Raw genomic sequence first — 17,145 nt, forward strand, 5'->3', positions numbered from 1 at the left:
GCAAGAGGTGTTCAAGGGCATTGTTATGTACTGAGTTGAATAGGATCCAAAATGCAGCAGTCTGATTGGTCCTAGAACAATAGGATTCAGAATGCAGCAGGCTGATTGGTCCTAGAACAATGCTGCAGTATGATTGGTCCACAGGAGCAGTCTGATTGGTCCTAGAACAAAAGGATTCAGAATGCAGCAGGCTGATTGGTCCTAGAACAATGCGGCAGTATGATTGGTCCACAGGAGCCACCCACTCCAGCTCCAGGTGGAAGTGAATCCACAACCTGATTGGCCTACAGAAGAATCCCGGAATTAGCCAATCACGTGGGGCCCATTGTGTAAATAATGTATATAAAGCAGACATCCTGGGGGAACTTCCATTCCTCCTCACCACTATGAGCTGAATAAAGAGCATGAAATCCACTCTCGACTCTGAGTATATTTCAGGCATCATGGAACTTTAGGTTTGTAGAATTAAAGCACATTGAAGGGGCTCTGTCTCCTTAACACAACAAATCAACTTGTAAAAAGAATCAGGCTTTTTGTAGTTTGGAAGGTGATGGGGAAATGCATTGAAAAGTGTGGAATGCATAAATGGCTAATGGGAAGATGTGTAAATACCTTGCAGAAAAATCAGGATTGGTGCAGGATGAATATAAGTGCCATACAAGCAAATCAGAATAAATGCTCAGTCAAGACTGGATATGTGGTAGCCTCTGTTTTGTCTGAAGGAGCCCTCTATACTTGTTTATAAAAAAATAAATTGTAATGGTTGAAGATGATGCAAGCAGAAAAATGGTTTACGGAAGGAATGGAAACTTTGAAACACAAAGTCAAGTGTATCAGTGATTTCAATAAGATGACAAATGATGACCTAGCTGATGTTATGCTAGGAATAAAATAGAAATATGCTGAGGCTAGGCCAAGTCTGGATGGGAGACAGAAAAGCTTAGAGAAACTATTACAGAATGATAGCTGAACATCATGTTAGCGTGACAGGAGATTCTGAGCACACACAAAGAAGTTACAGTGACAGAGTTTTTCAAGGGCTCCTAACAGTTCACTGAAGATGCAATGGCAACCAGTTCCATCCATGCAATAAGCAATGTTTAAAAATAACACCCCTCTTGAGCTGACAATCATCGTGGAAGAACAAAGATTTGTGTGGATGAAAGGAAGGAAAAGTTCAGTGATATACAGTGACTGTTCATAGTGAGGTTGACAGGAATTTCTACTTCAGTCCAGATGCTGCTTTTCCCAAAATCCTGATAGCTGAGGCTCATTTTCCCCTTGAATTAAAACTGGAGACATATTTTATTATTATTATTTTTAACACCTGAGATGGTTTGCTTTAAGAGCGTGGGAAGACAAAGGTTTACAGTACCTGCTTTCTGAGAAACCCACCCTCCTGTGTTCTACATGGGCATTTCACCAGCTACTTATTTTTGCAATGTATATACAGTGGTACCTCGGGTTACAGACGCTTCAGGTTACAGACTCCACTAACCGAGGAATAGTACTTCAGGTTAAGAACTTTACTTCAGGATAAGAACAGAAATTGTGTGGCAGCAGCGGCGGCGGCAGCAGCAGCAGCGGGAGGCCCCATTAGCTAAAGTGGTGCTTCAGGTTAAGAACAGTTTCAGGTTAAGAACGGACCTCCAGAATGAATTAAGTTCTTAACCCGAGGTACCACTGTATCCCAACTTTTGCATAAGGAAAACAAGATAATAATAAAAACAGTAATGAATAAAGAAGCAGAAGGAAAGGTAAGGATGCTCTGGTAACTCATAATCCAGGGGAGGGCAACCAAAATGGTCAAAGGCCTGGAAACGATGCCTTATGAGGAACGGCTAAGGGAGCTGGGCATGTTTAGCCTGGAGAAGAGGAGGTTAAGGGGTGATATGATAGCCATGTTCAAATATATAAAAGGATGTCATATAGAGGAGGGAGAAAGGTTGTTTTCTGCTGCTCCAGAGAAGCGGACACGGAGCAATGGATCCAAACTACAAGAAAGAAGATTCCACCTACACATTAGGAAGAACTTCCTGACAGTAAGAGCTGTTCGACAGTGGAATTTGCTGCCAAGGAGTGTGGTGGAGTCTCCTTCTTTGGAGGTCTTTAAGCAGAGGCTTGACAACCATATGTCAGGAGTGCTCTGATGGTGTTTCCTGCTTGGCAGGGGGTTGGACTCGATGGCCCTTGTGGTCTATTCCAACTCTATGATTCTATGATTCCTAACATAGCAGGCACTCCATTAAAAGCTGGAACTAGTTATCAAATGCCATTAAAAGCCAAAGAACAGGATGAACTTCCTGGCACCCAAAGAACAGGAAAGAAAGAAGCATGATGGGTCCCCCCCCCCCATAACTTGGGGTGCTTCCAGGTGACTTGTTACTGAGCATTCATCCTGATTGGATTAGGTGATGTGTGTCAAAGCAAAGGTTACCCCATACTTTTCAGTGCACCCCCCCTCACTTTCCTTATTGCAAAAAGTCCAGAATTCCTCAGCATCGCCTACACTGAAGGGCATCAGTTCTCCAGGGTCTCAGACTTGTGGTCTTTTCCAGCTGCACTTGGAGTTGCCAGGGATTGGACTCTGGGATCTTCTGCATCCAAAGTACATATTCTGGCATTGAGTTATACCTCTCCCACAAATATTTTAGCCATGGAGGGGTTTGAATCAGTGAACTCCTGGGTATATGTTTGCTTGCACCTCAGGGTCCCAACTGACCCAGTGCAGACATAGATTTTGTTCTGTGTTTTCTTCCAGTTCCAACTACACATTAATAGTGAGCCAGTGTGGTGTAGTGGTTCAGAGTGGTGGACTCGTAATCTGGTGAACTGGGTTCGATTCCCCGCTCCTCCACATGCAGCTGCTGGGTGACTTTGGGCTAGTCACACTTCTCTGAAGTCTCTCAGCCCCACTCACCTCACAGAGTGTTTGTTGTGGGGGAGGAAGGGAAAGGAGAATGTTAGCCGCTTTGATACTCCTTAGGGTAGTGATAAAGCGGGATATCAAATCCAAAAAATAAATAAATAGTAGCCTGAGTATAGTTAGCAAATTCACATGAGTGAGTAAATGTTGGGGTCATTAGATTCATAGCAAATGTATGTGTTGTAAAGGAGTTATTCTTTTCAGTCATGATTTTACAAAGTAGCATCAGAAAGGGTGGGCAGGAGGGGAGAGGATTGTTTGCCATTGTTTTCCTTACTTTGCCAACACACACTATAAGGTGACAAGTATATTTTTAATCTGAAGAAAGCCACTTAACATTACAACGCCCATTCATGGAATTAATGTATATTCCCATTGTTGATTTATAATGGCATGTCGGGAACAAACTGCCAGAGGTCCTAACCTGCTTTTTAAATGGAGTTAACAAACGAAATAGAAATACGAAACCGAAAGCGCACACAGCCCTCCACATTAAACTCGCATTTTACCTGTAATTTTGATCCTTTTGGGTTAAAGGAATGTTCAAATGCTTTCACAGTATTTTTTTTTTTTTTGATTGAAAGAATTTGTAATTGGATTTCCAAACATGCTGCTTTCATCTTGGGCAGTACAATATGCACTTTGATAATAACACGGCTATGTCATTAGAAAGAAATCCATTTACGAGCTTCGGCATAAAATGAGATACAGAAGGAGACAATAAAATGCTTTCTAACATAATGTACCTTATTTTTCATTGTATTCCATGCCTGCATTATGAATAAGTAATTTTATAAGTGCATCACCAATACGGTTCGCCTGATCAGTGGCTGCTGTCTGTGAGCTGTCAGCTTTCCGTTGCCACCAAAACCCTTCTCACTATCACATGAATATCTAATGAACTTTATGCAACTTTATTACAGATCAGAATCGGGGGCTAGAAACTTTTTTCATGAATTTTAAAGTCATCTGAATGAGAAAAATGGAGACTGTCAATACCAAAAGGAGGAAAAATGTGAACATATACAAATTGTTGCATTTCCCCATAATCCTGAACTGTTCCCGATTTTCATGTAAGTGTTCATTACGCTTCCATGTATTCACTGCAGCTTTTCTTTTTGTAAGTTGTCTACCTGCCAGTTGCTCTCAGCTTTAGGGATTTTGTCATATGTTTTTTTCTCCAAAGAACAGGAATGTAGGGGGTTGAATCAAGCTAAGACCATCTAGTTCAAGGGTAGCCAAAGTGTTGCCATCCAGAGGTCTTGGACAAGACTTCTCCACATCCCTCTGACCTCACCAACACCTTGCTGTGAAGATCTACTCATAACCCTGGCTTTTTAGAGTTGGTGACTTGAGGAAGTCAGTTGGTAGTTCACCACACCTCAACCAGTGTGATGCAGAGTCTTCAGAGATTTTCTGCTCCCAGCAGAACAGCTTCTTCCAGAGTCCTCAGTTAAGGGGAAAACTCTGTCGGAACCGAGGGATGAAAAGCCAGCTGGAGTGTCTCCCCTCTCAGCCTTGCTGCTGCGGAGATCCATCGACCTCTGCTCCCCGACGTGCGTCTGGGACTCAAGCAGAGCAGGCTTGAGCACACATTACTCAGCAGTGTAAACTTCACAACAGATGAGGCTTGAGGCGCGGACACAGTAATAAACTACGCATTTATTATACATAAATCAGGACAAAAGAAAAACATGGCTTCTCTCCTTTCCATTTTTCTCGGAGAGAGATTGAAAAACAAAAGCAATACAGAGCAGAAGTTCCGCTCACGCCAGCAATCTGTGCTGGAATGTAAACAGACATGTGACATGCAACCTCCACATATCTACAGCAAAGGGTGGAATGGAATCTCCCAACATCCTCCCCCATTACATGTAACCCATGGTGCAGCATTTCAGCCTAACTGCAACCGCTGTACATAAACCTGAAGTTGTTCCCTGTTAACAACTTTCGACAACGGATCTGCAGGAATTTCGTTTCCTGGCATGTAGGTCACCTGAATAAGTCCTTTCTGGGTACATTCCCTTGCATAATGTAATTTTATCTGCAAGTACTTGGTTCTTTGCTTGCAACTCTCTGAAGCTAGCAAAGTCAAACAGGACAGTTGCAACAACCATTCACAATCCAAAAGTGAATATGACAGTGCATTGAGTTCAGCTTCACAAGAACGTAGGCTCACTGTTGTCTGCTTCTTGCATGACCAGTCAAACTGTGCTCTCCCACACAGGTCAAAGTAACAGAGTGTTCATGGTCTCCAGACACAAGACAAAGCTGAAAACTGCTGTCTACTTCATAGAGTTATTCTGGTCTTTGAAGTATAGATATATATGTACAGAGAGATCTGCTAACAACTTCACCATGCTAGCTGTCAGGGACTGGGCAGAGGAGAAATGGTGGAGACAACCTCCTCAGCCTGACCCTTCCAGAGAAGAAGAAGACAGTTCAGAATTACAACAGGGGTTTGAGAGAGGTCACAGCTCAGAGGGAGATGAGGGGAAAGTTGGGAAATAATGGGAGAGGAGGAGGAGGCGGAGCAGCTGGCTGACACATTATCACTAGAAAGCATTCCAGACCCACCATCTTCCAGAACCAGGAGAACCTTAAAAGTAGGAGAGCAAAGAGCTTAGAGACAGATGGCTCTAAGCAGCAACTGTAAGGTGTGTGTGTGTTTGTGTGTGTGTATGTATGTGTGTGTGTGCTGTTGACAAATGAGGAAGTGGGAGAAAAGGGGGGTGGAGAATTACTCGGGACAATACCATTATTCTAAGAGGCTGCATTCTCAAGCCTCTCTCTGTAAATATTGAATAAAAAGCAGATGGTAAGGACTTTTCCTTGTCTTATCCATTCCTGGCGACCTGCAGTGGGGGTTGGTTCCTCTGCTGCCTGACACTAGCTAATGCACAGCCTCTTCCCCTGACTCTCACGGATTCAGAGTCAGACCCAGATATGCAAACAGGACAGCAGCAGGACATGACATGGACAGGCCATAACAACAGTACAAGTTATAATGAAAACAATGCCCTAGAGACTATTATTCTATTATACTTCAGTGGTACCTCCAGTTGTGAACAGGATCCGTTCCGGAGGTCTGGCCGCATCCTGAGGAATTCACAACTGAAGGACTGCTTCTGCGCATGGCATGCGCGCATGGTGAAACCCAGAAAAATACTTCCAGGTTTGCCGCGTTCGCATCCCGAAGTGTATGTATCCAGAGGGATACGTAAGCGGAGATACAACTGTATTATAAATGGCCTCAGCTCTGTATACCTGAAGCAGCATCTCCACCCCTGTCATTCAGCCCAGACACTTACGTCCAGCGCCGAGGTCCTTCTGGCGGTTCCCTCACTGCGAGCAGTGAAGCTGCAGGGAACCAGGCAGAGGGCCTTCTCAGTAGTGGTGCCCACCCTGTGGAATACCCTCCCATCAGATGTCAAGGAGATGAGTAACCATATGACTTTCAGAAGACATCTGAAGGTAGCCCTGTACAGGGAAGTTTTTAATGTTTGTGGTTTTATTGTGTTTTTAATATTTTGCTGGGAGCTGCCCAGAGTGGCTGGGGCAACCCAGTCAGATGGGTGGCTTATCATTATCATTATCATTATCATTATCATTAATATTATTATTCTGCTACAAGTTTGATATGGCCTTTGACTAGAACAATAAAGTCTGAGCAAAGAGAAAAGAGTATGGCAGAGAGAGAGAGAGGGTGGCCCCCAACTTTTGCCTCTGACTCGACTTACTGATGGCATGTGACTCTCTCCTGCAGGAATGCTGCCCTTAATAGAAAAAATTCTCTCCACCCTTTCCCTGAGCCTTTCATGAGTTGACCAGCCTTTTAATTTCTCAGTTCTGTAGAGGGTGATCTTCTACTTACCATCCCCTTTGCTTTGCCTCCCCGGTGCTTGGAGTGCATTGCAAATGGAGAACTCAACCAGACCAGCTTCTGCACTGCGTAGCAGCAGAGTGTTTTTGTTTAAAGCTTTCCCCATTTCTCCCTTCCTCCTTTGCTGGAGTCTGAGCTGCTCTCTCAGCATGGGGGAATTTAATGTCAAAGGTGAAGTTCTTCCAAGGTTAATGCTGATTGGATAGGAACCACTGAAGCTTTGTCTATTACTGCGTTATTCACAGAGGAATATTGCTAAGAAGTGTGCGCTGCCGGTGGCATTCTTTTGAAAGCCTGGCTATGCCATTGCTGATCATCTCATCCGGTGGTAGAGAATTCCACAGATCATATACTGGATAATAAACATTTATTTTGATGCATTTTAAGTCTGTTGCAAATTCATTTATTGTTTGCCCACAATGTTCAGAATTGTCTACACTGATTGGCAACAGTTTTCCAGGGTTTCAGGCAGGGAATCCCTACAATTTGGGACCTTCAGCTCTGCCATTGACCCACAAGCTTTCTTTGTAGTATTTGTAATATTTGAAACTGGGATTAGCTGTGAGAAATCAGAATATTGCTTAAGGAGTTATGCACATTAAAAAAAAAGAAGAATCTGAAGATAATACTGAAATTTTAGGGAAGAGCATGTCAAGTTAAATGATATGTTTCAGGAACAGGGGAAAAAATGAATTTGTTTTTTTGAAGCAGAAATATTCTGAATGTAAGGGGAAGCCTTAGAAACTAGTACACAAAAGGGACAACATTATTCCTCCTATTATGAAAGATGAAAGTGAAGGGGGAGAGGATGGTTAAAATAGCTGCAGGAAACAAAACAACATTTTCTCTTCCGATAAGAAAGTTTATGAGGTTGACTCAGATCCTACAACCCAAAAATGTTTCTGGTTGCAGGCCCAGGTGCAGTGAGTCCACGACTGTTGAAGCCCTCAGTGAGACAAGTAAATAAAGGCACAGGACAACGAACATGGGTTTGAATAGGCCGTAACTTTTACTGATTACAGGTAAGTCATTTTCACAGAATCAGAATTGCAGAGTTGGAAGAGATGACGAGGTTCATCTTCTGCCCAACATGGGGCTCAAACCCAAATTGGGGCAACCATCAAGGACCACCATTTTGGAGAGGTGCCTATGGCCCATCAGCCTCTGACTGGGTATCTGGCCAGGTACTCCCTTCTGGACCCCTCGCATTGGGGATGGGCTCCCAACCCCCACCTTCAAGTAGGGATCCAACCCAATGCCTTTTCTGCCACCCAAGCTGGCCCCTTCCTGCTGGCTCACCGCCAAACCACTCACATCTGCAACCAACTCCAAAGGGGGTTGGCAATATCTCACTGTGGCGCTAACATATATGAGAGAGTACTGGTGGTGGGGACATGGGTGGTGTTGTGGGTTAAACCACAGAGCCTAGGACTTGCTGATCAGAAGGTCAGCAGTTTGAATCCCCGCTATGGGGTGAGCTCCCATTGCTCGGTCCCTGCTCCTGCCAACCTAGCAGTTCGAAAGCACCTCAAAGTGCAAGTAGATAAATAGGTACCGTTCCAGCGGGAAGGTAAACGGTGTTTCCGTGTACTGCTCTGGTTCGCCAGAAGCGGCTTGGTCCTGCTGGCTACATGACTCGGAAGCTGTATGCCGGCTCCCTCGGCCAATAAAGCGAGATGAGCACCGCAACCCCAGTCGGTCACGACTGGACCTAATGGTCAGGGGTCCCTTTACCTTTACGTTACTGGAGGTGAAATAGTTAAACAGGTTGCCCAGGACCCAGGGGGGTGGAGTCAGTGGGACTATAAAACCAGCTTTGGGAGGGGCAAAGGGAGGAGTTTGTTGGGAGTTGGGTGGTTGGTTGGAGTGGGAGTGAATTGGGCTAGAGTTGTGGGTAGGTTGAGTTAGTGTAATGAAATAGGCTGAGTCAGGAACAGTTAGGGGCTAGGCAGACAAGTAAATATCGGAGAGGTGGTTTAGTGAGTGAGAGCAGGTAGTGAAAGTTATAGGACTGGATAGGCACCCCATGAATGTAATTGACAGATACTGTTTATGAAACCACACGCTTGTTAAACTGCAATAAATAAACAAAAGTTTTTGTTTCCATTTAACCCTGACTGGACTCAGTATTGTCCCAGGTAGGGCCTGGGTGGTGGCAGCGAGAAATAAAGTGGTGGCACAGGGATCAATAGACAGTGAAACGTCCAGGGACTCTGTGTGATTGCCACACTCACAACCACACCTCATGCTCAGTGGATGAAAAGTGCACCCCATCTGGTCAGAAGAGACTGTCATTGTCAAATGCAATGCCAGTGTGTGGAATTCCCAAACCTCCAAGCACAGCCTTGTTCATCTTTTTCCAAGCCTGGTTGACCTAAGCAGGTTTCATAGTGCCCTTCGAATGCACTCCAACATATCAGACCAAAGTCAGGAAACACAGGGGGTGGGTGGGGAGCAGTATGCTAAGCCTTGAGACCCGCAATTGCTGTAAAGGTGAGGCCAGTGTCCTTCCTGCTGCCCAGATCGCTTTCTCCAAGCTCAATAATCAGTGCATAGGGCGGCCCCACACAATCTGTGCTGTGAGCAAAGGCTTCAGGCCATGTCAGCGCATTCTTCTGCAGCCGAACCAGGTGAGCTGGGCTTGTGCATCTAGGCTGAGGTGGTGGCTCCAAGGCATTGCCATGACAATGGCCCAGTGCAAGATGCTGCAGCCACAGATCCACATTTCCATGGGGAGGATAATCAGAAGGAATGGGTAAGTTTTGTGACCTTGGGTTGACCCACTGTGAAAGGAATGGGTGGCATAATCAGTGGGGTTAAGCAAGCACGGCCTTCTTCAAAACTGCTGTAAATTGCCACAGACTTGGCTGCTTTATATGTGTGAGTGGCGGACCTGGGTGATGCCTAGGCCACCCAGGTCCGCCAGCCAGGCCGCACCTCCCAGCCTGCCTGCGACTGGCCAATTCAAGGCTCCCAGAGGCCAACATGGCTGCTGGAGGGGTGTTATGTATTCAGTGGTCTGTGTTTGCCTGAGCTTGAGTCTGGACTAAGGGTTCTGAGCCCCTGTGTTCTGATTCGATGCATGATATCCAATCACAGAGCATGTCAGGATTTGGGCCTCTGCCACTGGCCCTTAAATTCTGAGTTACGATTCACAGCTTGGAAGTTTAGACAGTCAATCACGTTGGGAGTGGGAGTGGCCCAGGCCTCCAGAAATGTATATAAGCAGTTGTTTTGCCCCTGTTGTCCAGTTACGTAGTTCAATAAAGGTTCTTGCTGTTATCACTGTGTCTTGCCTTGTGGGAACACAATGGCTATGGGCCCCAAACGGCCATGGCTGTGCCGGGCCACAACAGTGATTACCAGATTACCAGTGAGTGTTTTATAATCATTAGAATATTTCTTGTACTGATACACAGGGTACAGAAAAAAAAAACCTTTGCATTTCCCCCTGGGCAAAAAATACTTTGCTTTCAATGCTCATAAAAGCAACATTGCTGCTGGCCACAGGTAGGGTGGTGACTGCCACCCACAAGTAATTTATTTAGCAGCATCAATGCCGTAGCAAAACCAGCCTGTAATGTGAAGCCGGCACCTTCACAAACATCATATGAAGGATTTTTAGTAGGAAAGTGGAAATTCTCTACCCAGAAAAACATTTGCTTAATCCTTTTTAACCCCCCCCCCAACATATTTCCATTAGGGCACCTGGATCTATAACTTCATGTGATAAAATAAGTGTTATTCATATATGAGTGAACATAGTGTTTCGGTCCTTCTTGTGGGACTTGCCCCTGTTACTAGGGGACATTTTCCTTTTACTGGAAGTGGTTAAGAAAATCTCAGCAGGCTTTGGTACAATTATCGTGGCCTGTGGTTTCCATCTTCTGCCCTCCTAGCTCTGCAGTTTCTCAACCGGTGGGAATTTAGCAAACTACTTGGAAGGAGTTCAGGTCAATCAGGCATCAAAATCTACCTTCTTCTCACACTGTAGACGGTACTGACGCAGTCTGAAAGCTGCACTGTGCCTTTTCACACGGTGTGCTCACCGGGGACAGAGCACCAGGGTTGGGAAATGGTGTCCAAAAATAAACACCTTTCAGGACTTTCACGGTAGGGCCTCTCTCTCCCTGTCTCTCTCTCTCCTGTCCTGGAAACTGAACACAGTATCTTCTTTCTTCAGCCGCAGCATCTCTGTTAGGATTAGTTGTATGTGGTAATCAGGAAGAATGCAATGCGGTTATGAAGTCCCAGCACACAAGAGAAGGAAAGCACTCACAACCTTGCACACCTCCTTTTTCGTTTTGTGCAGATTAAAAGTACAGATGTAAAGAAGGATAGATTTTTTTTTATGTATGCAACAACAGCAGCAAGAATACTCATCGCAAAACACTGGAAGACACAAGATTTGCCCACGCTGGAAGAATGGCAGATGCAACTGATAGACTACCTGGAGTTGGCAGAAATGACTGGCAGAATTCGAGACCTGGGAGAAGAGTCAGTGGAAGAGGATTGGAAGAAATTAAAAGACTACCTGCAAAAACATTGCAAATTGTATGAATGTTAAATCGATGCAGATTTTAAGATAATATGGCATTAGTGAATTAGTTGAAAGGAATAGGTAAAAGATGTTTCACAAGAATAAGGGTGAAAAAAGTTAGAATAATATTATGGCAAACTTAAATAAGTGGAAATAAGGGGGAAAAATCGGAGACATAATATTTGAAATGTACAATTTAGAATAAGATTTGAAAGAGGGAAGGTACTGCTGAATATGATCGTGTAAAAAGGAACACAGAGAAGGGAGATGTGAGGAAGTCTGGAAAGAGGGATATGAAAACAACTAGTAAGAAATTGGATTTTTATGTCTTTTTATGTCTTTTTTCTTCACTTTTTTCGGTGTGCACTGTATTTTTCTGTTTTTATTTGAATGCAACACTGTTTTTCCTTTTTTTTTTGTTTGGATGAAGATGTCTGTTTTATTCTTTAAAACTTTAATAAATATCTTTTTTTAAAAAAAGTACAGATGACGAGCTGGGAAAGAAATACTTCAATCAGAATTTGAATTCAGTGTTCCTGAAATTGGCTGGAATGAAAAGCGCAGATCACAAAATCATAGAGTTGTAGATCTGGAAGGCACCCTGAGAATCATGTAGTCCAACCCCCTAGAATGCAGGAATAGGTAGCTGTTCCATATGGGGATTGAACCTGCAACCTTGGCGTTATCAGCGCCATGCTCTAACCCACTGCGCTTTCCAGGCTGGTATCCTCCACACGTTCCCTCAAATCTAGCATAACGGGACTTGGGATTCAAATAATGGTTTGCATTCTAAGATAAGTTCGCTTAAGTTGCCCATCTACTTCTCCCTCTGCAGCCACCTGTCTCTCCTCCAGGTGAAGAGGGTCCCTCACAATAGGGTTGCCATACGTCTGGAATTTCTTGGACATTGCTGGGATTCAGCCATCTGAAACAGTGTCTGGACAGAAAACGCTGGGATGTCTGGAGAAATCAACAACTTTTTTGTCCGGACTTTCACTTTTTGAAATATGGTAACCCTACCACGACTGAGGGACGCGGGTGGCGCTGTGGTCTAAACCACAGAGCCTAGGGCTTACCGATCGGAAGGTCGGCGGTTCGAATCCCCGCGACGGGGTGAGCTCCTGTTGCTCAGTCCCAGCTCCCGCCAACCTAGCAGTTCGAAAGCACGTCAAAGTGCAAGTGCCGTAGTTTTCACTCCATAACACGCGCCTAGTTTTTAGAGGAGGAAAACAAGAAAAATAATATTCTGAACGCAAAAGTGGGTGCGTGATTTTTTGGGTGCAGGCTGTAGCCATGGACATGCTATGTGATCTGATGGTGAATTTGGGTTGACCTAATGTAAAAATCCTGAGGATCCATGGGCTTTTACCTTCCCCCTCCCAGGCAGCCTCCAATGTTCCTTAATAACCCACCGATCAGCTGTTTCCTTTCAACACTCCCTTCTCTCTTGTTTGCCTTAGTGTCTTTTCCTTAGCTGGAGCAGTTTTTTTGCTCCTCCTTTTCTTCTAATTTCTCTCCTTATTGCTTTAGTCTTCCTGTTTCCCCCCTTTGCATGTTTGCTGTCTTTACCTCCCCCCTCCCAGGCAGCCTCCTTTATCTCTAGTGTCCCTTATCTCTCTCCCCGATCAGCAAACGATCAGCGGCTTTGTTTCAACACCATTTCCCATGGCAATTCGGCTCCAGGGACCATGCAATTCACTCTATAAGACGCGCAGACATTTCCCCTTTTTAGGAAGAAAAAAGTGTGTCTTATGGAGTGAAAAATACGGTAGATAAATAGGTACTGCTCCTGTGGAAAGGTAAACGGCATTTCCATGAACTGCTCTGGTTCACCTGAAGCGACTTAGTCATGCTGGCCACATGACCCAGAAGCTGTCTGCAGACAAACGCCGGCTCCCTCCTGCTGCCTGAGGTGTTTGCCTCACCTTGCCTCTTGGGTGGGCTGGCCCTGTGAAGATTTCACAGGTGGGCCTAAGCGGACCTTAGTTCAGGAGGATCATCCTGAAGGCAGAGACATTACAGGTCAGAGTCTGAAATGAATACTTCATCTGAAGGAGGCCTGAAGAGGGAAGACAGGCAGCAGGAGATGGAAAAGTTGATGGACATGGATGCTGGAAGACTGGAAAGGACTAGCGGAGGCTGGATAGAGAGGCACACAAACAAGTAGAGATACCTAGAGAGATGAAGGAGTCCCACATGCAAGCCTAGTTTTTTGGGCAAAGGTTCAAGCCTGACTGGGGGCAGTTATTTAATAAACAATAATTAATGTAAGTGATGACGATGATAACAGGCTACATCAGAGGGCAGCTAGTGGGCTGTGTGGAAGGTGGTAATTGGGAAGAAAACACTGCCCCTTTTCTTCAGTCCTGAGAGTTCATAGTGAAGTGTACCCAGTGTAGTATCACCATCATTTTTATTATTAAATTTTATATACTCCTCTTCACTTGAAGGTCACAGGGAGGTTTACAACATAAAACCTCAAAATAAAAATACAAAACATAATAACAAAAACCAATACCCCCACCCAGTGTACAAATGAGAAGACACCTAGTTCAATACCCTGGATGACCTGATTGTAATTCACTGCTGTTCTGGATGATATCCTCATTGCTACCACATATTTCCTCAAAGGACCTGTGAAAGCCTTTGATTGAAACTGGCTTTATCCAGCCGCGCGATTTCTGTTCTCATCCTGAAGCAAAGTTCTCAACCCCAGGTACTATTTCTGGGTTAGCAGAGTCTGTAACCTGAAGCGTCTGTAACCTGAAGCGTCTGTAACCCGAGGTACCACTGTATTTATTTGGAATGACCTGATAGGTCTTTCTTTCTCTTTAGGTCAGGAATGGCCAAACTTGTCCATCCAGCTGTTTTGGGACTACAGTTCCCATCATCCCTGACCACTGGTCCTGTTAGCTAGGGATGATGGGAGTTGTAGTCCCAAAACAGCTAGAGGGCCAAGTTTGGCCATGCCTGCTTTAGGTAGGGGGGAAAAAATTCTGAGAATGGAACAGTCTCCCTTGGGAGGTTGTGGACTCTGCTTCATTGGAGGTTTGAAAGCAGAGGCTGGATGGCCATCTGCCATGGATGCTTTAGTTGAGATCCCTGCGTTTCAGGGGGTTGGACTAGATGACCTTTGAGGGTCCCTTACAAGGCTAAGATTCTATGATTCTAAGCAGAACTTTGTGATGGCACTCAATGATATGGAATACCAGCCTCTCCCTCTCCCTCTCTCTCTTATTTTGCATGGCATTGCTCACTAGTGTTTAGAAACTAAATACTTGACGCTCATTCATTTAACCCCACAAAACATTGTTATATTCTGTAACAGCCTTCCCTAATCTTGTTCCCTGCAGATGTTTTGGACCAAATTTGCCATGCTGGTCAGGTCTGGTGAGAATCGGGAGGGTACCAATTTGGGAACGACAGTTCCGTAGTAAATATCAGGCTTGGTCAGTTGTGTTCCATTTGCATTTTACGGAATCTAAAGCCATTGAAACGTTGGGAAAGCAAACCTTAATCCATTCACAATGTTATAAATGAGACAATACTGCCTCCCCCGCCCCCTGGTAAAGAAAGAAGAAATCAAGATATCTGTCAAGCCTATTTATACAGAATAGGTAACCCTGGGTCACAGGCAACGCTAATAAAAAAAGAATGACAACCCATTTCTTTTAATGACAAGCTGACATATTTATTTTTATTATTCCACAAAGAACTCGCCAGACCCATCTGTCATGGAAAAGCCTCCTTCTTCAGTCTTCGGGAAATTCTCTCACTTCGAGAATTTCGGTTTTGCAGAGAAGGTGCTCAGCCTCCTTGAAATGTCAACATTTAGGGAAGAAAAATAAAATATTTTAAAGGCTGCATCTTTCTTATCTGTGCTGCTTTTGTTTTCAAAGCTAAGGTGTGGTGTTAATATAGATCAGTGTTTGCTGGACCATGTGTAGGTATACAGATCGGTGGCCTTTGAAATGTGAAGAAGATTGGGGGGGGGAAGATTCATTGGACGCTTGAGGGTGTTCCTCACTGAGTAGATCAGTAGTGGTAGATAAGCCCTTGAAAGAAAGGTTTCCCACTGCAGATGGTATCCTCTGGTAACAAACAGATCTAGGAGAGTGGGCATCTTTTAGGGCGACAGTGGGAGGAGGCATCTGTGGCTCTCCAGATATTGCCAGGCTACAATTTATATAAGCTCCGATCAGTTGGCCATGCTGGGTGGGACGGATGGGAGTTGGAATCCAAGGACCCCTGAAGATCTACAGCTACCCTAGGGCACTGTCCTCCAACTGGTGGGTTGGGACCCATCTGTGGGCTGCAGCCAGATCCAAGGTGGGTCGCAACAGGAGCACGACCACCTGTCAGGCTCCCTCCCCCTGTGGCAGTAGATAAGAGATCAAAAATGGAATGCCTTACCAGTTAGAACCTTTTATAATCACAGCGAGAGAGCAAAGAACACATCTCTTAGAAATGGCGGTGCTCCCAATTAAGGGATACTCCCCCTCCGTCCCTATTAATCTACGCCACTCCTATGTCTTGTAATCTGAGCTTGTACCCTCTGTGCTTTCTGTTCTGAGACTTTCTGAGCTCTCCGTGACTTTGGAGAAGGGGGGTGGATGCTATCCAGTGTCTGCGAATCTGTTAACTCTCTCTCTCTTCTAGTGTTTCTTCTGCTAGCTGTTCCCCATCCAGTATTTCCCAGCTTCTGCCTTCTGAACTATGCCCCTCTGCAAACCCCTGTTCCAAATCTATGATGTCTTGGGAAGATTCAGGATCAGGATCAGGGGGAAGGGGTGGCTCCCACCATTCTTCCTCAGTGCTGCCCTCCTCAGCACGGATCCTGACACCACTCTGCAAATATATGGTAAAAGATTAAGAAATACATCGCCCAAAGCATGTTTGGGTTGAAAGGGGGTCCTGGGTCTGGAAAGGTTGAAGATACCTGCCCTACGGTATACTTTCAGGATGTGCCCTAGAGCAGCGGGTGCTCGAGGAAGCGATTATTTGTGAATTCTGAGGGTTAATGTGTGGATTGGAATGTAGGTACCCCTCAAATTACTCACATCTCTGAATTTTGTGATGCAATTCTCTGTTCCGAATAACACAAAGCTTCACTTACGAATGCGTATTTTGAAATGCGTATCGGAGAGAAATGCATATCGGAGAGAAAAATACATATTTCTGTACGACATTTCTTTTAAAGTCACAGATGAACGTAGAAATGGGAGGGATGCATTGACGAATCAATGCGCGCGTGTTGAAGATCTTTTTATTGTTTTATCACTTGTTGTTTGCCTCCCTGCCCTCCTTTGGCGGGATATAAATTTAATAAATAAATGAAGCGACAGTGACATGGACAGAAATAGATTTAAGACTAGGGTACTTTCCTTTTTTATAATAATTTTAATTAATTTTAACATATAAATTACAATACATACCACAGAACTTCATCACTTATATAAGCTTTTTTTTTGGACTTCCATCAGCACCTCTGATGATCCACCGTTTTGACCACATTTTACGCATTTCTTAAATTCATATTGCCTTTAATTGTTTTAACTAACCATCCTCCCCCTTATCCATTTTTGCAATAATACCAATAATACTCCTCACAAAACTTCTTGCAAACCTACAAGCGTAGTCTGATCATCACAAATACTTTTCAAATAGTCTGTAAATTTATTCCAGTCTTCTGTGAATTTCTGGTCCCGCCGGTTTCAAATCCTTACTGTTAGTTTATCCAATTCTGCATAATCCATTAGTTTCATCCTCCATTCTTCTTTCATCGGTAGTTCTTCT

At 44.5% G+C, this 17,145-nt stretch overlaps 1 long non-coding RNA gene across 1 annotated transcript in view; it reads left to right on the forward strand.

The window, feature by feature from the left end:
* LOC144328751 (uncharacterized) overlaps positions 1–7,901 on the forward strand; it is a 33,005-nt gene extending 25,104 nt beyond the window's left edge. The window contains exons 2-3 of the long non-coding RNA XR_013394051.1: positions 3,850–3,999; positions 7,722–7,901. This is a non-coding gene — a long non-coding RNA (uncharacterized LOC144328751). The remainder of the gene's footprint in view (positions 1–3,849; positions 4,000–7,721) is intronic.
* Positions 7,902–17,145: the final 9,244 nt, after the last annotated feature.

The sequence above is a fragment of the Podarcis muralis genome, chromosome 8 (genome assembly GCF_964188315.1).
Source record: "Podarcis muralis chromosome 8, rPodMur119.hap1.1, whole genome shotgun sequence".
Classification (NCBI taxonomy): Eukaryota; Metazoa; Chordata; class Lepidosauria; order Squamata; family Lacertidae; genus Podarcis; species Podarcis muralis.